The 26,025-nt window shown below is 45.1% G+C and overlaps 2 protein-coding genes and 1 long non-coding RNA gene across 3 annotated transcripts in view; 1 reads left to right on the top strand and 2 right to left on the bottom strand.

Annotated features, from left to right (window-relative positions):
- The window catches only part of LOC118218882 (NACHT, LRR and PYD domains-containing protein 3-like), a gene marked incomplete at its 3' end in the record, with an annotated part of 393,893 nt that overhangs the window by 63,266 nt on the left and 304,602 nt on the right, over nucleotides 1-26,025 (bottom strand). The gene's annotated exons all lie outside the window — the stretch shown is intronic.
- Nucleotides 1-26,025, top strand: part of LOC118218977 — a 139,506-nt gene that overhangs the window by 10,100 nt on the left and 103,381 nt on the right. The window contains exon 2 of the long non-coding RNA XR_004763621.1: nucleotides 1,187-1,189. This is a non-coding gene — a long non-coding RNA (uncharacterized LOC118218977). The remainder of the gene's footprint in view (nucleotides 1-1,186; nucleotides 1,190-26,025) is intronic.
- The window catches only part of LOC118218938, an 84,326-nt gene that overhangs the window by 37,638 nt on the left and 20,663 nt on the right, over nucleotides 1-26,025 (bottom strand). The window lies entirely within an intron of this gene.

Below are 26,025 nucleotides of genomic sequence, written 5' to 3'. Positions count from 1 at the left end.
ATACAACACAGTCTCGAAACATAAAAACAGAATAAAAGCACAATAAAAGCAGTGATGAATATAAATAATGCAGTATAAGTGTAATTATAAGAACTGTAAGAATATAGGTAATATAAATACTGCCTAACCAGTGGCCTCAGTGGTAATTATACATAGTATAAACAGGAGGCACAGCGGTGATGATTCACCTGGAATAAAGGGTCGGTACAGGGTAGTCATAAAATGTCCATTACAGGGGCAGAGAGGTGCAGTCCAGGTGCGCATCTGCGCACACACACAGATGTGCCCACACACACGCACAAACCCACACACACAAACACTCTCTCTTGAACTTCTATGAAGATGTGGGATGGGGCAGAAAATTAACTGTCAGGGAGGAAAAATAATCAGTGACAACAATCGTAACTACAGAACCCTTTTAAAATACTCCAGATATTACAACCATTTTTACCACACGCCATTATTTAGAGCAATTTCACACTATATTTGGTATTTTTACATAGTATCAATTTATACAACTGTCTACATATTGAAGCAATTCAGGTGAATTATTCTGCTTACGGTATAACAGCTGTGTCCTACCTGGAAATCGAACCTGAAACCATTAGAATGCAAGCACAGTTCCTCAACCAGCAAGTTACTCAACCACCAAGTTACTCACACATACAAAGGACTGTCAGCAGGTCATTAGTTCAAATGGTGTAGGTCATATTTTTTAGACTGAAGTGTTTTTTAATGGGCTATTGTACAGAACAGACCTACTAATTGTTTGTATATTGGCAGAGGATCTATAGGGCTAGATAACATTAATTTAGAAATGTGGGTAGCTATAGTAGTTAAAAAGTAGTTATCAGTACAGGCGCAACAGTGAACGTGAACCATTCTGACTTAAAGAAAATCGATATACCTGGTGCGAGGAAGTCATTATCTTGCGCCAGTTTCTATACCGAATTGCAACACAGATTGTACTTAATTTAATAGGCGTCTGTATCTCCACTAACATAATACACTCGGTCTGTCGTCTCATTAACAAGGTAGCTAACATTAAACTCAGTGAAAATGCAGAAAGCGGAACTGTCTAAAGTGGGTGTATTTTATTTGGATTTCAGAAATAAATGTTTCCCGCAAAGACATAACCGATGCAAAAACAATAGCTTAAATGTTTGCTTTTTAGTTAGCTAGCAAGCCAGTTTAATAAGTTTGAGGTTTGCTTGAGTCTGAGGGGGGATTTGAACCTGCGTCTGTCACTCATCCATAATTGGTAAACGTGCTACCCAGTGAGCTACGAGGAAAACAGATGTTGGGGCTGCAAATTTTTGGTCTTTTAAACATATGCACCTGTATGTATGTCCAATGAGGCAACCTATTCTAGGGCATTTGTGATGATGTAATCAGGCAGGAAGAAGAAAACGCAAAATCCACTAAGTTTGGGGCTTTATTTTGTGGACGTGTGAGGTCAGAAGGTACAGAAATGAATGTTTTTAAGGGCTGAGTCTGTGGTCATTGTGGTTATTTCTGTAAGGAAACCCTGAAAAGTGCCAAACTCTCGGTGCTGTATATGTATGGGGCATGCCACCCCACCAACACGTAACTTTGCAGGATGGCATACCTGCCACCCCAATTTCACATACTTAAGGTATGAATATACTATCACATGGGAGGACCTGGAACTTGTATAAATACATACAGCCATTCAAATTTGTGCATAATGAATAACAGGATTGACAGAACATTTCTACTCTTCTGCCTCCTCTTCCTCCTCCTGGCTGTGTTCCGCCTGGCTGCGGATGTGGGTGTGAAGGATGAGGTCCACGGACAGCAGGCTTGACGCAGTGTGCAGGACGGAGAGGAGGAGCTGGTATTTACAGGCCAGGGACTCCAGCCCCCGAACCCTCCAGCTGGGGGGGGGCGGCCCCAGAGGCCCTGAGGAAGTGTGACTGGGCATCCAGGAAGCGTGGGCCAGGGTACAGCCGCCTGGGCACGCTCAGTACGGCCCCCGCCACCAGCCGGCAGGCCGCGCGCAGGTCGGGGCAGCGCCGCTGGGAGGCCTGCTGCAGGAGGCAGTGGTGCAGTACGAACTCAAACGCGCCCCCTGCTGGTAGCACGCTGCCTGCCTCATTAGGACACCTGAAGAGGCGGGGCCTGTTTCTCGGGTACGGGTCCCCAATGCTCCTTCTTTCCCTTCCCCAAAATGGACGCCGGGCCGCTCTCCTGATGCCTTGCCATTTCGTAGCAAGTCCGGAATTGGATGTTCAGGTTCTGCTTCGGGCTCTGTGCTGTCAGGATTTTGGTTTTGGCCTGCACATAGTGGCCCCTCACCCTTGTTTGGGTCCCTAATGAGGGCCTGTGGCCCCTCACCCCTGTTTGGGTCGCTAATGAGGACCTGTGGCCCCTCACCCCTGTTTGGGTCCCCAATAATGGCCTGTGGCCCTCCAGCCTCTGTGCTGTCAGTGCTCAGGTGGGCATTGTCCCTCATGCTGGCAGGTGCTCTATCTAACCTTGTGCCATTGTGTAGGCCGGGTTGTCTGACCATGTAATGAGCTACGTTCTCACTGTCCTCCTCCCTGCCCTGCGGGTGATGTGATTGGACAGGACCGTGTGCGTGACAGCGACAGGAGAGGCTCGTACACGCGCTGAAGCATCCGGAACAGTCCGCAGAAGGCCGTGCTGCACTGCTCCGCCAGGCCGGGACTGGGCCCGCACAGAACCAGGCAGTGGGGTGCCAAGCCCCGCCCCTCTGGGAAGCCCACGTGGGCCAACCTGTCGGGACCCAGCACCACGGGCTTGCAGAATGTCACCGTGGCAACGTGCTCCTCTCCAATCAGGCTCCAGTCACCGGGGTCGGCAAAGAGCTCCGCCCCCGCCAGCCGACAGAACAGCGCCAGCTCGTCACTGTCCACGCACTCCACCACGGACAGGCCGGCCCGCCGAGCGAGGTCCAGCGCCAGCCCCGACTGCTTCGCTGCCGAGAGCAGCAGCCCCACCCTCAGCCTGCGCAGGCAGGCCACGCCCCGCTCTGCCCTCCCGCCCACCCCGCCGCAGCACCTCTGCGCCTGCGCCGCGCTCGCCAGGTTCAGAGAGACGCCAGGGGGCGCCAGAGGGGACTGGAGCGGCACGCTTGTGGCCAGCGCTCGGAGCGGCCCGTCGCCAGGGCAACGCACCGCAAAGTCTCTGTGGATCACCAGGCCCTGGAGGACCCGGGACCGGCTCACGGGCAGGCCTGGTACGGGCGTGTGGAGCGCGGCGAAGTGGCGGGCGATCAGGGTCACGCCGGTGCAGTCCTGCTCACACCGCCACCTGCGGTAGAACTCGCAGGCCGTCTGGCTCAGGACCCCCCAGTGGGAGCTCGCCGTCTTTCCCCGGAAGTAGGCGTCCGTGAGCGGGCGCAGGTGGGCGGAGTCCTGGAGAAGGGACAGGGCGCGAGGGGCGAGGCCCTGCCCGATCACGCCATCCAAAACGAGCGTCTGGAAGGAAAGCAGAATGTGAGCCACGCGGCGGGCCTGCATGCCGTGGAGATGGTCGCCGTGGATACCCCGCAGAAGCGCCCCCAGCAGGAGAAGGAAGGACTTGGCTCCATCATCCGTGATCTCACAGTGTGCTGATACACATCCCACCAGGACTCTGTCACAGGCACAACACAACACCATTATCAGCACACACATCTCTATCCATAGATTCACACAGTTACTCATACACATTGGTAATCACACAGTATTATTTACACACTGTTACTCACACAGTATGATTTACACAGTCACTCATACACAGTGTTACTCACAGTATGATTAACACACTGTTACTACAGCATGATTTACACACTGTAACTCACACAGTATGATTTACACACTGTTACTCACACAGTATGATTTACACACTGTTACTCACACAGTATGATTCACACACTGTTATGCACGCAGTATGATTTACACACTGTTACTCACACAGTATGATTCACACACTGTTACTCACACAGTATGATTTACACACTGTTACTCACACAGTATGCTTCACACACTGTTATACATGCAGTATTATTTACACACTGTTACTCACACAGTATGATTTACACACTGTTACTCACACAGTATGATTCACACACTGTTATGCACGCAGTATGATTTACACACTGTTACTCACACAGTATGATTCACACACTGTTACTCACACAGTATGATTCACACACTGTTATGCATGCAGTATGACCGGACGGACCGAAACACGGGCCCACCACCGCCTCCAAGCCCTGGGTGATCTGCAGCAGGGTCCCCAACTCCACCCTCTACACCCCCTTCATCTCCACACTGCCTTTAACAGGGGCCTGCTGTACACACAGGGCACAATCACTGAGCTGCATTTCCAACACAGACACAGCGTACTCAAACTGAAATGCACACGGCACATTTCCCACACAGACACAGCGTACTCAAACTGAAATGCACACTGTACATTTCCCACACAGACACAAGCGTACTCAAACTGAAATGCACACAATGCATTTCCAACACAGACACAGCATACTCAATCTGAAATGCACACGGCACATTTCCCACACAGACACAGCGTACTCAAACTGAAATGCACACAATGCATTTCCCACACAGACACAGCGTACTCAATCTGAAATGCACACGGCACATTTCCCACACAGACACAGCGTACTCAATCTGAAATGCAAACAGTGCATTTCCCACAGAGACACAGCGTACTCAAACTGAAATGCACACAATGCATTTCCCACACAGACACAGCGTACTCAATCTGAAATGCATGCGGTGCATTTCCCACACAGACACCGTGAGTGAGTTTTGGTAAAGCAAATGTAAGCGTAAGAAAACGTTAGTGTAAAAGAGGAAATTATCTGCCTGAGGGCGAGGCGGAATTAAATCCTTCAACCTTCAACCGGAGGTTTACCAGTCTCTGACTTTGTTAGTGCAGCACCATGACATAGCTATGCAATGCGTGAAATATCATCAGCAAACCTGTCTGTGGTTTTAAAGAACACAGGCCAGTAAGCACAGAAGAGCTCCCGTTGAATCCATATGGCTTTGCAATATTGTAGCCGGTTAATAACTGAACGTGCAGACGGTACGTCATAATGCAGTGTATACGTTCGGTGAACGGCGGGTAGATATGGTGCAAAAGCAATAATTGAGAAGTAGTAGACAATTATTAGTGAGAGTACAAGCAGGTTAAAGAGATGCATTCCTAGCTGGGCTTGAACCTCAGACCCCGTGTTCCCAATACTGTGACCTTGCCCACTAGGCCACAGCAGACCAGTTGTTTAAACTGGAAATGTTTCAGAGTAAAAAGGTATGGGTATTTTGTGTTTGTATGCAAGTTTTTGATTGGGTCGTGTAGGTGAAGATTTGGCTGGTGTCGGTAAAATGTCCAATGGGGAGACATGTTGTTAGTGGGATAGGCAGCAGGAAAAATAAGAAGAAGAAGAAGAAGAAGAAGAAGAAAAAGGAGGAGGAGGAAACACAAAATCCCCTTAGTTTGGGGCTTTATTGTGTGGACATGTGAAGTTGTTTATGAATTCTGTCTGTTGAAATGGGGTGAGAATGTACAGAATTTAATGTTTTTAAGAGTGTCTGTGGCTGTTGTGGTTATTTCTGTGGGGAACCCTGAAGGCGTAACTTGGCGGGATGGCATACCGGCCATCCCAATTTTTCTCATCCAAGCAGAGTAATATTAATCCATTAATGTAGGCTTGTTATCATACCAAAGCTGACTTTTTTTAAAGGAAAGCCTTAAGACTAAACATAAGGTCATGTCATGGCTGTGGCTCTATCACATGGGTGTGTGATGTAATTACAACAGGGAAAAAGTTACTCAGACGAGCTCGCTCCTGTTAAGATAATATACTCCATACTGGTGTGTGGCATTAGCAAACTTCTGAGAATTCCTCTGCAGGCTGTGTAGTGTGTGTCTCCCTGGTGCCCCTTATATTAAAGCCTGTTAAAGGAAACCTGTCTACCTCATGTACAGTGCCGTGAAAAATATTTTCCCCCATTCTGATTTCCTATATTAGGGCCTAGTTTCAGATCTTTACAAAAAATTTTATATTAGACAGAGGGAACGGGAGTAAGCAGTCAAAGTTTTAGAAACTCCCAACTTCTGCCTTGAGTCTCACCCTTTGGAGTTCAGTCCCTTGTAGTAGCGTCACAAGACCACCGGATGGCGGAAAGCATCCACTTTGTGTTTCCAGTATTCCAGTACAGCCAACACGTCTGATAGCAAAAGTAAATACTGTGATATTTTTGACTATTTCAAGTTCCTGCCACGGCACATAATGGTTTTATTAAATTCCATTTTGCATGAGGATGGGGGTGTAATTTCAAAGAAACACTGCACTGGTTGATGCACTGAAGATGCTCATTTTTATTGTACACACACAGCACGTACACAGCGCATCAATACACACAGACGCACGCACATGCATAACATGCACATACACACACACAAACACATATACACCATGTTCACATGATCATATAGATAGATGGTTTGATACTGTGGTTTGTGTCTTTGGAGGCCCCTGCCAACAGGACAGCCCCCATCTACTTGCAGGACATGACTCAATTCTATGTGCCTGCTCGACCACTCCGCTCTGCGGCAGCAGGGCGCCTTATAACCCCTCCCACCCACCCAAAGGGATCACAGAGCTTCTCCACCCTAGCTCCCCAGTGGTGGAACGAACTCCCCGTCCATCTCCGAACCACCCCCTCACTATCCATCTTCCGCCGTGGCCTGAAGACTCATCTCTTCAGACTATACCTAGACTAACCACCACCACGCTGTATAAAAAAATAAAAAAAAAAACCCTTTCCTGTCACTTGTTACATGTTGCCCCATCCCTGCACTTTTTGGTAATTTGTATTTGTCCTAATACTGTAGCTTATTCTTCTGCCTAGTTGGCTTTGCAGGTGTTAGACCAGAATAGTGTTCATTGTTCTCGGCTAGAAATAGCTGTACAAAATAAGTAATTGTACCTTACTGAACCCGTGTTCAGCAGTTGTCTACGATCATGAAATGCACTTTTTTGTATGTCGCTTTGGATAAAAGCGTCTGCCAAATGAATGTAATGTAATGTAATGTACTAGACTGAAGGCTTTTCTTTCTGGGGAGGCTACGCTCCTTTGGTGTGTGTAGCAGGATGCTGGCCATGTTCTACCAGATCATTGTGGCCGGTGTCCTGTTCTACACCTGTGTGTGCTGGGCTGGGAGCCTCTACTCCAGGGACACAAAGAGGCTCAAACTGATCCAGAAGGCCAGCTGCCACCCTCTGCTGATGTTTTGGGTGCAGTGGGTGTTTGCCGACTCTCCCCCCCTCTCTGCGCCAGCCCCCCTTCTCTGCTTCCTCGGCCAGCCCTCTAGCTGCCCTCCTCAGCCTTGCCCCTGCCATGCCCGTGTTCTCCAGAAGGTAGAGCACTGACTGGCGGGTGAACCCCCAGCATCCCACCTCCACTGGATATACTGTTGCTCTCTAACCAACCTCCTTACACTCCTTACACTCTCACACTCCGCTGCCAGGTCGGAGTACTTCAGGCATTTCCACTCATAGGCTGCTTCTGCCCCCTCCTCCCATGGGAGGGTGAGCTCCATAAGGAGCACCACCTTCACTCGAGAGGACCACGTCTCCATATAAGGAGCACCACCTTCCCCCGAGTAGAACACATCTCCATATAAGGAGCACCACCTTCGCCCGAGTAGACCACATCTCCATATAAGGAGCACCACCTTCGCCCAAGTGGACCATGTCTCCATGTTAGGCCACATGAACGCTGTGCTGATTTCATTTGGGAAATGGAGCTGTGAATTGAGATCTACACGCATGCTCCACCCCCTGCCTGGAACCAGGGCTCTACTCCCACCTTTGTGTCCAACGGTCTCCTCCTCCTCTGCTTGCCTCCCAAAGACCAGCAGACAGGAAGAAAACAGAGACGCCTCTCCTGTGAAAGAGGCGTCTCTGTTTGCCTCCTGTCTGCTGGTCTCTAGTAATTCCAGAAGCTTCCGCAGCAGCTGGTCATACCTCCATCTGTAGCACCCCTGTGCTGGAGCCGTCTCACAGCCTGACAGAATGTGCTGGAGGTCTGCTCTGTGTCCCTGTGCTGGAGGCCTGCTCTGTGTCCCTGTGCTGGAGGCCTGTTCTGTGTCCCTGTGCTGGAGCCGTCTCACAGTCTGACAGAACGTGCCGGAGGCCTCGTTTGGGTGCAGCACAGAGCGGACGGTCTCATCCGCACCAAACCATTAGCGCACGTTCTGGGGAGAAGGCAGGGTGTCATAATTGGCCCTGATCAGGAAGCTAAGCCTGGCTTGTGGTATCTTCCACAAGTCTGACCCACTGAGCAATCGGTCCTCCACACTTTCCCACGCTGTCCATCCTCCCAGACCACCTTAGCGAACTGCTATAACCTGCTACCTCTCCTGCGCCATCCATGGTGGGATGACCCAGAGTCTTCTGTGTCCCTCTGTTTCCCTGCTGGGGGGGGGGGTTGTGTCCCTCTATTTCCCTGCTGGGGGGGTTGTGTCCCTCTGCTTCCCTGCTGGGGGGGTTGTGCCCCTCTGTTTCCCTGCTGGGGGGGGGGGGGGGGTTGTGCCCCTCTGTTTCCCTGCTGGGGGGGGGGGGGGGGTTGTGCCCCTCTGTTTCCCTGCTGGGGGGGTTGTGCCCCTCTGTTTCCCTGCTGGGGGATTGTGCCCCTCTGTTTCCCTGCTGGGGGGGGTTGTGTCCCTCTGTTTCCCTGCTGGGGGGGTTGTACCCCTCTGCTTCTCTGCTGGGGGGAAGCAGTCAGGTAGAAGCAAACTGCAAACATAGAATGCATATCAGGCCACTGCTATATGTACCACAATTAAACCATCAGTGAAAGCCCAGGATATACTGGTATATTTATAAATCAATGACAAAGTATGTTCTACAGCATATCCAGCAATTTACCCACCAAGATATCATTTCTGATTAACAATGTTGTACATTTTCAGCTCTCATAAAACGCCAGTAGTACAGATTCTGATGTAGTCAGCTGAAAGGAACTTCTTAGCTTACAAAGGAGATGGTACAGTAGAATGGGCACATCCAAATTGTTCAGGTGCAGGGCATAAACAATATGTAGAGTTAAAAAAATGTCTGATGTTTGAACAGACTAGGCAGAATGTGTCATTTCAAACAGATTGGAATATGGGTTTAACATCAGCATGCCCTTGGAGCTGAGTGAGTACGTTTAACATGGTCAGTGAAAATAGCGATGATATGGGTTATTCAACTAATCATTTAAACAGAAACATTTATACTCTAGACATTTGACACGTAAACAGTAAAAATAACACATACAAATGCAACATTACAAACTTGCACCAGCAGGCCTTATCTGATAGAAGAAAAATCACATTATCAGAACAGACAGAACAGACATTGCCACAGGAATACCAATCGTGCTGCAATGCGACTCACCTGGGCAATGTTGCTGGGATTGATGAGACAGAATTGCAAACATCTTGACTTCATTTCACAATCTGCATGTCTAGCAATAAGCATTGGAGCATTGTACTAATACGAGACGACTGTATTGTGAAAACTGAGTGTGATTTAGAGTTGTGCACTTTGTGGGTAGGTACTGCAATTAGTGTCTTAGGGTAAGAATTTTGCCAGTCAGTTTGGCAAATTGAGCTTTCCACATTGAGCCAAACAATCATAACATACTGTAATGCATTTGTAATGTGTGACTGCAGATATAAGAAATGCATCTGAAAAAATGAGAAAAACTGTCGGGTCTCAGGAACATCTCAGAGACTGGATGTCATGCAAACCACACTTCTGCCCTGGTTTTGGCTTAGTGGTCTAATCCATTCAACTGATGTGCAGCAGATCCAGGTCAAACCTTCAGGAAAACCATTTATTTGAGAGGTAACATAAACATACCAGCTCAATAGACAAGCAGTGCCTTTTCAAAATGTATTGAGTTGTGGTTACACTACAGCAACAGAAGCAAGCATTCATCAGACACTACACAACTTCTCTTATAATGGATTTTATTTCCACTACTGTAGATGAATGTCATTGCTTCAACTGCAGATTTTAGCCCCATGCTGATCTACTCATATTGAGCCCAAACATAATCCCATACAGAATATGAAATAAGTACTACTGTGTCACAGGAGTTCAATACATCACACAATAATAAATCACAACAGCAAAACATTTGATATTTTAATAATTCAGGTTTAATCATTGCATATTATTGTCTGAAAATACAGAAAATTGAAGCAAAAAAACTTTAAAAAAAACAATTCTAAAAGAATTAATAAGGAAATTCAATCCATCATTGTTTACAGTAATGAAAGGAAATAAGTACACTGCAGTGATCATTCTGCATTCTCCCTATCAGCTGCATTTGCCAACAGAAATTTGCACATTGGAACTCTTGTGAAAATGAATGAAAGCAACTGTAAAAACTAGTAAAATGCACATTTAAGTGGAGGAGTTTGCCACTGAATTCTTTTAAAAAAGATGCAGATACAGGAGATAGAATTATTATTTCAAAACCATTTTACCCTGCCATCTTTTGGCATTATTACTCTCAATGTTATATTAATGTTTTAATAATCAAAAGTACATAAACACACCTTGAACATTTTCAATATAAATGTATTAAAATGTAAAAAAAAATCACATTTAGACAGCAAGTGACCTGAACTGCTAAACGATAATACTCTTATGTACAGGGGTTAGGCTGTACTGAGGTTATATATATATATATATATATAATATTGGGCACAGCTGAAATTGCACTGGTAAGGCATTGGTCAAGGAAGGTTGCAAGTGTGTCGATGAGTGTGTGTGTGTGTGATTGGGTGAGAGTGTGTTTGTGTGCGTGAATTTGTGAGTGTGTGTGCATACATGCGTACGTTTGTGGGAGTGACTGTGGATGTGAACATGTGTGTGTATGTGTGTGAGTGCATGAGTACGTGTGTGCCCGGATTGTGTGTGTGTATGGGTAAGAGAAATTGTGTGTGCGTGCGTTTGTGTGAATGTGTGTGTGACTGTGTATTTGAGTGTGTGTGCGTGCAAGAGAATGAGTGTATGTATGTGTATGTGTGTGTGTTTATACGTGTGTGTGTGTGTGTGTGTGTGGGTGTCAGAATGTTTGTGTATACATGTGTATATGGTGTGTGCACGCATGTATGTGTATGCATGTGTGTGTGTGTGTGCGTATGGGTAAGAGAATGTGTGTGTTTATACATGTGTGTGCGTGCGTGCGTATGGGAATGAGAGTGTGTGTGTGTGTGTTGACACGTTTATGTTTGTGTGTGAGTGACTGGGTGTGAGAGAGTGTGCGTGCGTAGGTGTGTGAGTGCATGTGCATGAGTAAACATGAGTGTGAGTGCGTGTGCATGACTGAGAGAGAAAGGGTGTGTGTGAGAGTATGTGTGTATGTGATGGAGTGTATGTGAGAGAGAGAGGGTGTGTGTGTGTGTGACTGGGTGTGCGAGAGGGTGTGTAGGTGTGTGAGTGCGTGTGTGAGTCTAGGTGCATATGAGTGTGTGTATATATGTGTGAGTGTGTGATTGAGTGTGTGTGTACGTGTATATGAGTGTGTGTGTATATAGGTGTGTGTGTGTGTGTGTGTGTATGTGTACATGAGAGTGTGTATATACATATATATCTGTGTGTGTGTATATGTGTGTGTGCATGTGTTCGAGTGTGTATGCGCACGTGTGTTTGTGTATGCATGTGTGTGCATGTTTGTGTGTGCGCGCATGTGTGTGTCTCTACTCCAGTTAGCAGAGGGACACTGAGAAGTGTGTATTGACACGTGTTTGTGTCTCTGCAGGCATGTATGTGTGTGCGTGCGTTTGTGTGAATGTGTGTGGATGTGAGTGTGTGTGTGTGAGAGAGAGGGTGTGTGTGTGAGTGACTGAGTATGAGAGAGAGAGAGTGTGTGTGTGTGTGTACATACGGTTATGAGCGTGTGTACATATGTATGCATGTGCGTGTGCGCATGAGAGTGCACTGGTGAATGTGTGTGTTTGTGTGTGCGAGAGATTGTGTGTGTCCACGTGTAGGTGTGTGTGTGCATGTGTGTGATTGGGTGTGAGAGAGTGTGTATGTGTGTGTGAGTGTGTGTGCACGAGTGTGTGCGTGCGTGGGTGTGAGAGTGCGTGTGCATCAGTGTACATCAGTGTGTGTGTGCATAGGTAAGAGAATGTGTGTGTGTTCATACATGTGTGTGCATGCGTATGGAAATGTGAATGTGTGTGTGTTTATACATGTGTGTGAATGCGTATGGGAATGTGAATGTGTGTGTGTTTATACATGTGTGTGCATGCGTATGGGAATGTGAATGTGTGTGTGTTTATACATGTGTGTGCATGCGTATGGGAATGTGAATGTGTGTTGACACGTGTTTGTGTCTCTGCACACATGTATGTGTGTGTGCGTGAGTGCATGAGTTTGTGTGTGTGCGTGCGTTTGTGTGAATGTGTATGGATGTGAGTCTGTGTGTGTGAGAGAGAGGGTGTGTGCGTGAGTGACTAAGTATGAGAGAGAGAGAGTGTGTGTGTGTGTGTGTGTACATACGGTTATAAGCGTGTGTACATATGTATGCATGTGTGGGTGCGCGTGAGAGTGCACTGGTGAATGTGTGTGTTCGTGTGTGCGAGAGATTGTGTGTGTTCATGTCTGTAGGTGTGTGTGTGCATGTGTGTGATTGGGTGTGAGAGAGTGTGTATGTGTGTGTAAGAGTGTGAGTGTGTGTGCACAAGTGTGTGTGTGCGTAGGTGTGTGAGTGCGTGTGCATGAGTGTACATCAGTGCGTGTATTTGTGAGTGCGTATGCATGAATGTGAGAAAGCAAGGGTGTGTGTGAGAGTATGTGTGTGTGTGTGGATGTGTGGATGTGTGTATGTCTATGTGTATCTGAGTGTGTGTGTGTATGTGTATATGAGTGTGTGTGGTGTGTGTGTGAGAGTGGGTATATGAATGTGGTGTGTGTGTGTGAGAGAGAGGGTGTGTGCGTGAGTGACTAAGTATGAGAGAGAGAGAGTGTGTGTGTGTGTGTGTGTACATACGGTTATGAGCGTGTGTACATATGTATGCATGTGTGGGTGCGCGTGAGAGTGCACTGGTGAATGTGTGTGTTCGTGTGTGCGAGAGATTGTGTGTGTTCATGTCTGTAGGTGTGTGTGTGCATGTGTGTGATTGGGTGTGTGAGTGATTGGGTGTGAGAGAGTGTGTATGTGTGTGTAAGAGTGTGAGTGTGTGTGCACAAGTGTGTGTGTGCGTAGGTGTGTGAGTGCGTGTGCATGAGTGTACATCAGTGCGTGTATTTGTGAGTGCGTATGCATGAATGTGAGAAAGCAAGGGTGTGTGTGAGAGTATGTGTGTGTGTGTGGATGTGTGGATGTGTGTATGTCTATGTGTATCTGAGTGTGTGTGTGTATGTGTATATGAGTGTGTGTGGTGTGTGTGTGAGAGTGGGTATATGAATGTGGTGTGTGTGTGTGGATGTGTGTATGTGGGTGTGTGTGTCTATGTGTATCTGAGTGTGTGTGTGTATGTGTATATGAGTGTGTGTGGTATGTGTGTGTGAATGGGTATATGAATGTGGTGTGCGTGTGTACATGAGTGTATGTATTTGTGTGTGCATGCATGTGTGCGAGTGTGTATGCGCATGTGTGTGTGTGTGTGTCTATGCCTGTGTGTGCACGTGCATATTTATGTGTGCGCGCACGTGCGTGTGTGTGAGTGTGTGTGTGAGTGCGAGTGTGTGTGTCTCTACTCCAGTTGGCAGAGGGACACTGAGGAGGAGCTCCACACTCCAAATCCAGCACAGAGGGGTGTGTGTTGAGTGAAGTGTGTGTGGAATCTGTGCAGGAGGGTCAGTGTGTCAGAGTCAGAGACGCTGTAGAAGGACAGAGTGCCGGCCGGACGGTCCACACACACTCCTACCCTGTACACACACACTCCTTTACCAGCATCATCATCATCATCACACACTCCTGCTGTGCGGTAGGGGGAGGTGAGGGCAGGTATGTGTGTTTGGTTCTCATTGTGACAGACAGAGTATCTGAGTTTAACAGAGCCACCGTAATCATTAAGGCACCGCAGACTCCAGGAGTTTTTATTGAGTCCAAACCTACAGTCAGAACCCCCTCCTTTCCTGCTGATTCCTTTATCTGTCACTGCTATATAAACCACTCCCCCCAACTCAGACACACTGAACTCAGCCTCCCAGTAACAGCGCTCACACACACTCTCTCTGCACACAACCTGGTGCTCGTACTTAAATCTCTCTGGATGATCAGGATATGGCTCCACTCTCCCCGGTGTGTGTGTCACCCTCCTGTTCCCCTCAGACAGAGACAGCTCTCTGTGCGCTGTGTTTGGATCCAGTGTGAGCTGACAGCCGTCTGCACACCAGAGACATTAATGAGATTAATTATCATTATTAATATTCACCTTATTATGTGTGTGAGAGAGAAAGGACTGTCATAGTACCTCTGTTTGTGTGTTTATGTGTGTAAGAGAGAAGTCTCTCTTTCTCACACACACACACACACACACACACACACACACAGAGTGTGTATCTATGCAAAGTGTTCTGTCGATACAGACTCACATTTCCTGGGTCCTGGTTTGGTCCTGTTCCCTCCTCCATGGTCCACACTGTAAGAACAGCAGAACAGAATTCTGAATTTTAACCATCCTTTATTTCCACTCTTAACACACCAATGACATCACATATATAAAAACAAAGGCACAATAAAACACAAAACCACGATCATATGAAAAAAACAGAAATCTGTCAGAAAGGAAACTTATCCCATTCACTCACACTGCTCCATGTGCAAAAACAGCTCCCCTCCCTCCACTGAACATAAAACACCCTTATAACACACACACTCTGAAACACACTCAGGTTCTCCATTGCTTTGTAATACTGAAACTGCACCATCACTGTGTCCCTGATCAAACCCATAACTACAACAACCACATCTTATTTACTGCAGTGATCCCGTGCAGCACCCTCCACAGGAGATCCCCAACTCTCTTGAGTAACGCTGGTTTGTACAGTGCCCTCCATGCCCCCCCCCCCCAACTCCTTTTGTGTGTGTGTGTGTGAGGTGCACTATGGAAACTCTCTTTACTTACAGCAGTGTGAGTGTGTCCAGTTTAGCAGCAGACAACACTCTCACTCCTGAGCCTCCTGGGTGATTGTGTCTCAGGTCCAGCTCTCTCAGGTGTGTGTGTGTGTGTGTGTGTGTGTGTGTGTGTGTGTGTGTGAGGTGCAGTGTGGAAACTCTCTGTACTTACAGCAGTGTGAGTGTGTCCAGTTTAGCAGCAGACAGCGCTCTCACTCCTGAGTCTCCTGGGTGATTGTATCTCAGGTCCAGCTCTCTCAGGTGTGAGGGGTTTGAACACAAAGCTGAAGCCAGAAAATCACAGCCTCTCTGTGTGACTCTACAGCCTGACAGCCTGCAGAGAGGACAAACACACCTTACACACATTAATATAAACTAACAGGGCTGTGTGTGTCAAACACATAGCAGTGTGTTACACAGCTTACACACATTAATATAAACTAACAGGGCTGTGTGTATCAAACACATAGCAGTGTGTTACACACCTTACAGCACATTAATATAAACTAACAGGGCTGTGTGTGTCAAACACATAGCAGTGTGCTACTTTACAGCACATTAATATAAACTAACAGGGCTGTGTGTGTCAAAGACATAGCAGTGTGTTACACACATTACACACATTAATATAAACTAACAGGGCTGTATGTGTCAAACACATAGCAGTGTGTTACACACCTTACACACATTAATATAAACTAACAGGGCTGTGTGTGTCAAACACATAGCAGTGTGTTACACACCTTACACACATTAATAAAAACTAACAGGGCTGTGTGTGTTAAACACATAGCAGTGTGTTACACACCTTACACACATTAATATAAACTAACAGGGCTGTGTGTGTTAAACACATAGCAGTGTGTTACACACCTTGCACACATTAATATAAACTAACAGGGCTGTGTGTGTTAAACACATAGCAGTGTGTTACACAACTTACACACATTTATATAAACTAACAGGGCTGTGTGTGTCAAACACATAGCAGTGTGTTACACACCTTACACACATGAATATAAACTAACATGGCTGTGTGTATCAAACACATAGCAGTGTTACACACCTTACACACATTAATACAAACTAACAAGGCTGTGTGTGTCAAACGCACAGCAGGGAGTTACACACCTTACACACATTAATGTAAACTAACAGGGCTGTGTGTGTCAAACACCTAGCAGTGTGCTACTTTACAGCACATTAATATAAACTAACAGGGCTGTGTGTGTCAAACCCCATCTACAGCTCAATATAAAATAATAGGGCTCTGGAATTAATCATGCCTATTTAAGAAATTTGAACTAAATTTGAACAGATTCAATTAATTTTCATAATTTTGAAGAATGTATGAATAGAACCGATTTGACGCTTCCCAAAAATATGTTTATTCCAACTGATGTCAGATTTAAAATGTGTTTCTACCAAGAGGAAGAACAGGAAAATGTTGCTTTATTTCTGTGAAGAAAAATAACTCTCTTGTCTATTTTAACATTAAAAACATTAGTAATATCAGTGCTATATTTAGTCATTATTAACATTAGTGCTGTGTTGTGTCACATTGGAACCCTTTTTGATTGAAGGGGTTTGTGTTTGTACTCACCCCAGTCTCTGCAGTTTACAGTGTGGGTCCTCGAGTCCAGCAGAGAGCGCTCTCACTCCTGAATCCTGCAGCTCATTGTCTCTGAGTTCCAGATCTCTCAGCTCTGAGTGAGGAGAACGCAGGACTGAGGCCAGAACATCACAGCAGCCATCTGTGAGATTACACCAACCCAGCCTGTGGAGAGACCACACACACACACACACACACGCAAACATGCACATGTACACACACACACACACACACACACACACAAACACACAACACACATGCACACACACACACACAGACACACACACATACAACCACACACACAATTGAAATTCACTGCTGATTGTCACACTGTGCACCTTGGCAGCAGATAAATGTGGAATTTCCTATTTGTACAGTACGTGCATTCCTGGGATGTACACAGTACACACAAAAACAGGAAGAGTTTATATTAATTACGTTCATAAAGTATTCTGACTAATCCACAAAAAAAAAGGTTATCACTTGGCTCAATTAAAAAAAATAACTAAAATGATATCTCATGGGACACAACATGATTGCAAACATATTTCATTTGCAAACACAAGAAACTGCACTAGTACGATCACTATGGTGTACTTTACCTCACCTTCAGTCTACAAACATCTTTATTTCTTAAAAACATTCAATCGTCATCTAATAACGTAACCAAGGCGGCAAATGAAATACACTGCAGCGCCATCTGCTGGCTGCAGAGAAACACCACAACTGATTATTGCCATTGACTGGTACTACAGGTATATGGAGGACCAAAAATGTAAAAATAATAAATAAATAAATGACTCAATAAATGAATTAATGTATAAATAAATAAATAAATACAAAAGCAAGAAAATGTAAAAATTAATGAATGTACAAATAAATTAATAGACAAAATCTGACAAACGGGTATTTGCATTTATTTCCATATTTATTTCTTGATTCATTCATTTCTGTGGATGTTCATTTCCATATTTATTTATTGCTTGATTCATTTATTTCTCTATATATTTATATCCTTATTTATGGTTTGATTAATTTATGCCTGTATATATATATATTTCTGTATTTATTTCTGTATTTTTTCATCCATATGTTAATGAGGGGGCTGTCAATGAAAATATGTCATAGTGTCACAATATTTCAATTGGTTGATCGATACCAGAGTACGTAGATTCACTGTACATGCCTTGCTTCAACACCGGTTGCTTTTTACCACATTTACGTTAGTAGGGCAGAGCAGGGCAAAACGTAACACAGATTTTATTTTTTTGGTTAGGTAGTGCAGCTTGAGTGACGTATTTCAGGATAAACACTCAGAATGACCCTTGCTTTCTCTCCAACGAAAGGTAAGGGATTTTGATAAACATTTTGGGAGATATTGCCAAATAAGTTTGTTTTGGTGATATGTAAGCACATTGTTTTACCATAAGTATTTTTTGGGTGCTGTAATGTGTGTGCATATCAAAGATCCAAATGTATGTAATCGTAAACAGTCTTTTCGTGACTAACACATTGCATATTTTTGATAGAGCAATCAGCTCCATCTGCAGGATTAAGACATGCACGCAGACTCACAGAGCAAGGGAACATAACAGGACTGAAAAGGGAAGACATTCAACGGGAACTGCAGAATAATGCTGGGATAACTTCAGAAGGGAAAAGAACAGGACCACATAGAAGAGTTTATGATAAACTTTACTTAGGAGCTTAAAGAACTGTGGCATACATACAGCACGGCTGCACTCAATCTCCTGAACAAGCTACCTCACTACCTCACTGACGTCTTACATTGGTTGGTATATCCTGTTTCGAAAAGCCTAGGGCTCCACCTAGTGGATAACCTGACTACACTACAAATGTACAGTATCGTGATATGTTTTCACCAGTTGGCAATAGGCTATGAAAAACATTTAAATGTAATCAATAGATAGATTAGAAACAGTGTTTGTATCCTAAAACATCAAACTGTATTGAGTTACCTTACTTTGTGTGAACCTTTAAAGGTATTAAAACTTAGGTTAGCTCGCCATGTCAGTTTCTGAATGGCACGTCCCAGAAATTCCATTATGGTATGAAATCATAATTAGGATGTAGGTGTGAATGGTTTCTATTAAAAATGATTAATCTAGTTCTAGTTATATTTTCAGAATTGAGCCAAATAGGAAAACTGTTGTTTCCTATACAGGCAAGAGATAACCAGAGGCTTGAGCCTGGCTGACCTAGCTGAAAATGCTAGTCCTCATTATGTGCTCTTTTCTGTGGATGCTTTGACAGTTTGTTCCAGGTAACTACATCACAGAGATTGACCCTGTAGTGTTCAGCCATTTGGAGGAAGTGGCTCTTCGCCTGAATGTTTCACTCCATAATTCAGATTACGCCAGATCAATTGGATGCCCTTCTCACAAACTGCCTGAGGAAGCACTGGAGAGTTATTTATTAGTTGGTTTGTCTGTTCGTCATGTTGCAGCACAATTAATTAACAATTAATCCGATGCATGTCCACTTCCCATGAGTTCTCAACAGGAGGCTTAGCAGGGTGATCTACACTAGATCATTTAAACTTAATACACTTATGCGAAGCAAGTTTTATCCATCTATGCCTCAGTGGTATTTCTCCCATCTCATTAGTAATGCATTAATAGGTGTTGTTCTGAGTGCCCCACAGCATATCCTCAAAGCTCTTGCCTGTTTAACATGTGATGCCAGGAAGGGATTGGGGTGCTGTCCACCAGGGGGCAGCATCGGCCCTACAGACGGGTATAGCTGCAGCTGTGGACCATTACCTAACCATGGGCTCTATAAGAGGCCTACCTTCCAGGCCTAGGGGAAGGTGCTTTTAGATGGTGTTTGGGAGCGTGGCTATGGACAGTACGGTGGGTTGGTGGGTTGGTGCCAGTTTTGTTTGGAGCAGCTAAAGGTGCATATAATGACCTTGTGCATTATATAGCAATGAGGAGTCTCCTTGTGTTCCTGCTATATAATGATCCTGTGCTCTATGCAGCAGTGAGGAGTCTCCTTGTGTTCCTGCTATATAATGACCCTGTGCTCTATATAGCAGTGAGGAGTCTCCTTGTGTTTCTGCTATATAATGACCCTGTGCAACATCTACTCTCTGCTTAGCAAGATAAGTAAAGCCAACTACTGTAGAATTTAAATGTTCTGAAATCCAGACTTTAGCTTTGGATTGGAACCACAGAAGAGTGACAAAACTAAGTGATGTAACATTGCACCTAAACAGCAGCTTGCATGTTGATCAGATTGACACTCTTCCCGAAGATGTACACACATACCCTATTGACCAATAGTTGATTTTATCAACAGTAATAATATCTGATTTTATGCCCAACATCTTCAGAAATACCACAACCTTGGAAAACACACAGGTGTGTAATGTGAAGATGTACAACTCATCTTCACCACAAGGTCAGCATGAGAAAGAGAGTGGGGTATAAGTTAGAGCTGCCGTGGTATTGATTTATTTCCTTACCGCAAAAATTAGCGAAGCCATTCAAACCGTTGCGGTAACCGCCATAAAAAATAATAATTTAAACCTCCAGCTACGATTTCGTTTTTTACTTTCAAGTACATTTCTGGAATGGCTGTTTCCGAGAAATAGGTTCTGCCCGGCAGTTCATACTGCTTGTCGAAGGACTGAAGCATAGCTCGGAATGATGGCTTTCCTGCAGTCCGGAAGGGCACCATCTCCACAACCAAATACTTTGTTACAGTTGTTGTAAGTGCTCGCCACTTGTTACTGTCCCGGTTGTATTTAGTCACTCTGGCAAATGCCTCTGAGACTCCTAACTGACGTAGTGCCGAGCCGGTACCTCCCGAGGTAGATGGGGTGCCTTTCATTGCATCGTATAACGGACGATGAGTGGTCCTAAGAGGCGATGCTAGATTTGTCCTGTTTCTTCGCATGACGTTGATTTTCTTGCTGCAAATGTGGCACACTGCCTCATCCAAATTCTTTGGCTTTCCATCTTCATCGGGCTCAAAGCCAAAATGCTCCCAAACAGGAGAAGTAACGTTGGGTTTCGCTACAAGACCCATGTTTTTAGCCTAATTTGAAGCGAAAACTTTCCATAGCCAACAGTTCCAAAGCACGTTCTGGGTGACACATTCTCTGATCAGAACGTTAACTGCGCAACTGTGAGTGTAAACTTTTGAACACATGGCGTGAAGAAAATAGGTTACACAATTATAATTATAATTATTTTAAAAATTGCATTGCATTTATTTCAGATCACAACTTTTACAAGTAAAACTAGAACATAAACAATTGGCCTAAAATAAACGGGAAAAAAACAAAACCCAGCGGTGAAGTGGTGATCAGCTTGACTCTGCGGTGGACGTGACGTGATTGCGTTACCACGGTAATGCAGTAACCGCGGCAGCTCTAGTTTGCCGGCCACTGACCTGTGTTCAAAGCCTCTCTAACTACTCTGAGAACACTGTCCTCTAGCTGTGCTTCTCGCAGGTCTTCTCGGGTGAACTGTTAGCTGACCCAAATTGAGATGAGTTGCAAAAGCATACAGCAGAGGAACACCTTCTGCTGGAACACCTAGTTTGTCTGCCAAGTGCACATCACTGTCACTAGACTCCTGCACATGCACACGACCACAAATCGCCTGCACATCACCCTGTGAAAGGTTTCTCCACGTCTCAGTGTCCAGTTTCGGGAAAGCAAATCAGCCTCAACATTGACCTTCTCAGGGCGATATTTGACTTCAAAATCGTACGTGGCTAGGGCAGCAAGCCACCTATGCCCTGTAGCATTAAGTTTCCCTGTCGTCAACACGTGATTGCGTTACCACGGTAATGCAGTAACCACGGTAGCTCTAGTGTAAATATGGATTTCATTACAGTGCAGAGCAGGTAGTGAATAATGAGGATGGAAGAAGACTGCAATATGTGACAGAAGTGAATCCAGAAGTCGGTGGAAACCTGGCAAATGAAACTCAATACAGCTCAATGTAAAGTTCTACATGTGGGAAATAAAAACATCAGGCTAGATGTTATGGGAGGAACGATATTGGAATGTGCTCAATTGTGGGAGTGATAGTTGATCAAAACCTTTCAGGTTCTAGGCACTGTGCTGTTGCAGTAAAAATGCCAACAGGATGCTGGGATAGTAGTGAGTATAAATCAAGGCTCCAGAGTGTGACCATTTTGGGTGCACATGCGACCAAAAATCTGTCAAGTGCGACTAAACATTTTCATTGGTCGCACCGGTGCACCTGACATTTAGCAGGTCTGTCTCTGTGTGTGTAGCGTTTTTTTTTTTCTCCCACCCCCATTCTGTGAAGACCCACCCCTACTCTGCCTCTGATTGGCTCTGACCCTGACATTCTTCTTCGCTGAATGCGGGTGGGGAAAAAAATAAGGCATGTGTGTATTAGTGATGTGCGGATCGCAGTTATATCCGCGGGCACCACGGTTAATCTGCGGATCGGGTGGGCCGAGTCATAAAAATGAACATTCTGATTAATAGCGGATGGGTTGTGGGTGGGTGAAATAATACATCATTAATGAGGAAAATATTAATTACATTCTCTAAAAGGTGAACATATTTTAAGCTTCATTTTTCGTCAGGCGTGAATTAGCAGACTAGACTCTGGTTGCGCCAATTGCGGCGTCCATTTGTCTTAAGCAGCAATGGAGGCAAAATAGATCAGAGAGAAAAATAAAAAAAGGAGAATTAAAAAAAGGAAGGGCAGAAAAGTTCCATGTGGAAGCGATTTAGTGAATGACGAGTCAAGTGCTGGGTATGTCATATGCAACAGCTGCGAAATAATGAGAAATAGCGGTAATGTGTGATCGGGTGCGGGTCTCTAAATCGGAGAAAATAATTTGTTTGGGTGGGTGGCGGGTGGATGATTTATGCGTACATGTGGATTCGGATGACGTCAGAGCCGATCCGCGCATCACTAGTGTGTATGTGTGAAACCGCGCCCTGTACTCCTCCGGGAGCAGCACACACTTTTATTTGAGTTATTTGAGTTTGATTTATTTATTTGAGTTTGTCAAGCACTTTAAACATCAGCACTTTTTAAGTATATTTTTTAAACAATTGAGGTTATTGCCATTTCTTCTTTGTGCTGTCATTTAAATAAAGAGAAAACATTTATCTCCACCTTTATTCCTGTTTACAATCATTTACATAACGTGTTAAGAAATTACCAGTGTGTACGGGAACTGACAAAAAAGGTAACACTTAAAATGTATTATTACGGCGCCAAAAGGCACGGTGAAAAATTTTGGGTCTAACTAAATTATGTGCTGCTGCACCTAAATGAAAAATTTAGGCGCACCAGTGCATCCAATGTAAAAAGTTAGTCTGGAGCCCTGTAAATCCAAGGAAGTTATATTTATTTTATACAATACCTTTGTCAGACCACACTTACAGAATTGTGTGCAGTTCTGGGGACTGTGCTACAAGAAAGATATAGAGGATCTGGAAAAGGTTGAAAGAAGGGAAACCAAACTGGTTCCTGGTATGAACGATAAAAGTTTTGAGGAAAGACTTCAGATGCTGTCTGAGTGTCTGTGGCTGTTGTGGTTCCTCTGAATTTGTGCCCTTATGTCTTGTAAAAATTATTCAAGCCTGCATCAACTTTTTTAACTTTTCAAATGGTCATTTACAGACAAGGTTAAGTATACATTTCGTCAAAAATTTAACCTGCAAGATGGTCTTTAATGTGACGAGAAGTGCTATATGAATTTAATGCATAACACGTGCCCACGCCCGCCAGCACCCCATCCCCCCCCCCGCCCCGCCCCCCGGGCAGCATCCAACAGCACCCCATCCCCCCGTCCCCCCGTCGAGCGCACTGGGTGACACCGAAACTGCGCCCAAGTTGCCCTCCTATTATTTCTACCAGCCCACCCTAATACAGCAGGCTAAACCTCTGCTGGAAACCCTATATTTCACTGCACAGATCCATAATCACTAATTCTATTTAGTTAAGGTCACACAGTACACAGCACTACTCACCCCAGTGTCTGTAGTTTACAGTTTAGACTCATCAGTCCAGCACAGAGCAGCTTCACTCCTGAATCTCCCAGGCTATTGCAGCTGAGGTCCAGATCTCTCAGGGGCGAGTCTGATGACTGGAGAGCAGAGGCCACAATTTCACAGGACATCTCTGTGAGGCCACAGCTGTATAGTCTGCAAAAGAGAGTTGATATATTATTGTATGTTTAAATAGCGCAATATCCTGTAAAATCTGATATATGCAATGTAACAGTAATCATGTTGAGTGATGAAGAGTGATACTGAGGATCTGCAGATCCACCCCACATTTGCTGCAGCTGTGCGTCAGCTGAACGTATTGTAAGAGGCCCTCTGTCAGTTCTGTTCTTTCCTAATACAGCTAGCTCTATTTCAGGATCCAGAAGAAACCATGGGGAGATGTCAGACCAGCAGGTTGAAGAAGCCATGTCTTTTCCCCTCTAACTGTAGCTTTCCCCATTGCATACTTAAACAATTAATAAGAGCTTTTCTCCTTTCTGCCCTCGCATGTCCACTTCCCATGTGTCCTCAATAGGATGCATAGTAGGGTGATCTACACTAGATCATTTAAACTTAATCCAGTTATGCAAAGCAAGTTTTATCCATCTATGCCTCAGTCGTATTTCTCCCATCTCATTAGTAATGCATTAATTGGTGTCGTTCTGAGTGCCCTACAGCATATCCTGAAAGCTCTTGCCTGTTTAACATGTGATGCCAGGAAGGGAATTGGGTGCTGTCCACCAGGGGGCAGCATCGGCCCGACAGACGGGTATAGCTGCAGCTGTGGTTCATTGCAATCACATCAGCTGTGGCCCATTACGTAACCATGGGCTCTATAAGAGGCCTATCTTCCAGGCCTAGGGGAGGGTGCTTTTAGATGGTGTTTGGGAGCTGGGCTATGGACATTATGGTGGGTTGGTGCCAGTTTTGTTTGGAGCAGCTAAAGGTGCATATAATAACCCTGTACTCTATATCGCAGTGAGGAGTCTCCTTGTGTTCTGCTATATAATGACCCTGTGCTCTATATAGCAGTGAGGAGTCTCCTTATGTTCCTGCTATATAATGACCCTGTGCTCTATATAGCAGTGAGGAGTCTCCTTGTGTTCCTGCTATATAATGACCCAGTGGTCTATATAGAAGTGAGGAGTCTCCTTGTGTTCTGCTATATAATGACCCTGTGCAACCTCTACCGTCCGCCGAGCAAGATGACTAAAGCCAACTGCTGTTGATTTAAAATGTTCTAAAATCCAGACTTTAGCTTTGGATTGGAACCATAGAAAAGTGGCAAAACTAAGTGATGTAACATTGAATCTAAACAGCAGCTTGCATGTTGATCAGTTTGACACTCTTCCCTAAGATGTACACACATACCATAGCAACCAATAGATGATTTTACCAACAGTAATAATATCCAAGGCCGCGTTTACCCAATGGGCTACATGGGCTGCAGTCCCGAGCCTCCACCACTAGGGGGCTCAGTGGTGAGGGGAATGTTTTTTTTCTTATTTTTTTTAAAAAGAATTTTTAATTCGTTTTGACATATATACGTACCTGTAGGATTGCTGCACATCTCGCGATATACTGCCATTAATCTAACCAATGTAAACGTACAAAATATGTTGTCGCGAGAATTCTTGTGTCATCATCAAAATTCCGTCTAAAACAAACATGTCGTCAAGCAGAAAATTTGAGAGTGGGGCGCAAAAAAGAGCAAGAAAACAACAACAAAAAGCAAGAAACGAAGAAGTTCTCAGAAAAATACCGAAGCTTACTTCTTTCTTCAAAACATCGACGGATGATTACTTAACAGCAACCGAAGCAGGCTCCGACATCAACAACGATCCCTTCCTTGACACATGCCCTGACGATGACGATGATGCAGATGCTAACCCAAGTCCCGCCACACCAACTCAGTCAACCCGGCCACCTTCTCCGGAAACTATACCGCCGTCACCAGGCAGAGATGGCACAGCCACGACATCAACCCTGTTAGCATCGAGTACGCCTTCTCTGGAACCCGGCTCCGGAGACACTGATAACATCAGCACTGTCAGTGCTGCTGACGAAACTACTCCGCTAGCAGGTGCAGGCGCCACGGTCGGGAGGAAAGATGCAGCATGTGGAGCCACATCCACTGATGTAGCTTGTCGGGGACCCGTTACCGAAAACTTGCGTAGCTATTGGGTGAGCAAAGGAATAAAAGCATCCTTCTCATGTCAAAATAAAGACATAGCATTCACAGCATCAGAAGGATCGTATAA

This window comes from Anguilla anguilla, chromosome 19 (assembly GCF_013347855.1).
Source record: "Anguilla anguilla isolate fAngAng1 chromosome 19, fAngAng1.pri, whole genome shotgun sequence".
NCBI lineage: Eukaryota > Metazoa > Chordata > Actinopteri > Anguilliformes > Anguillidae > Anguilla > Anguilla anguilla.
Note: the sequence above shows the minus strand (reverse complement) of the source record. Positions and strands in the feature narration are given on the sequence as shown.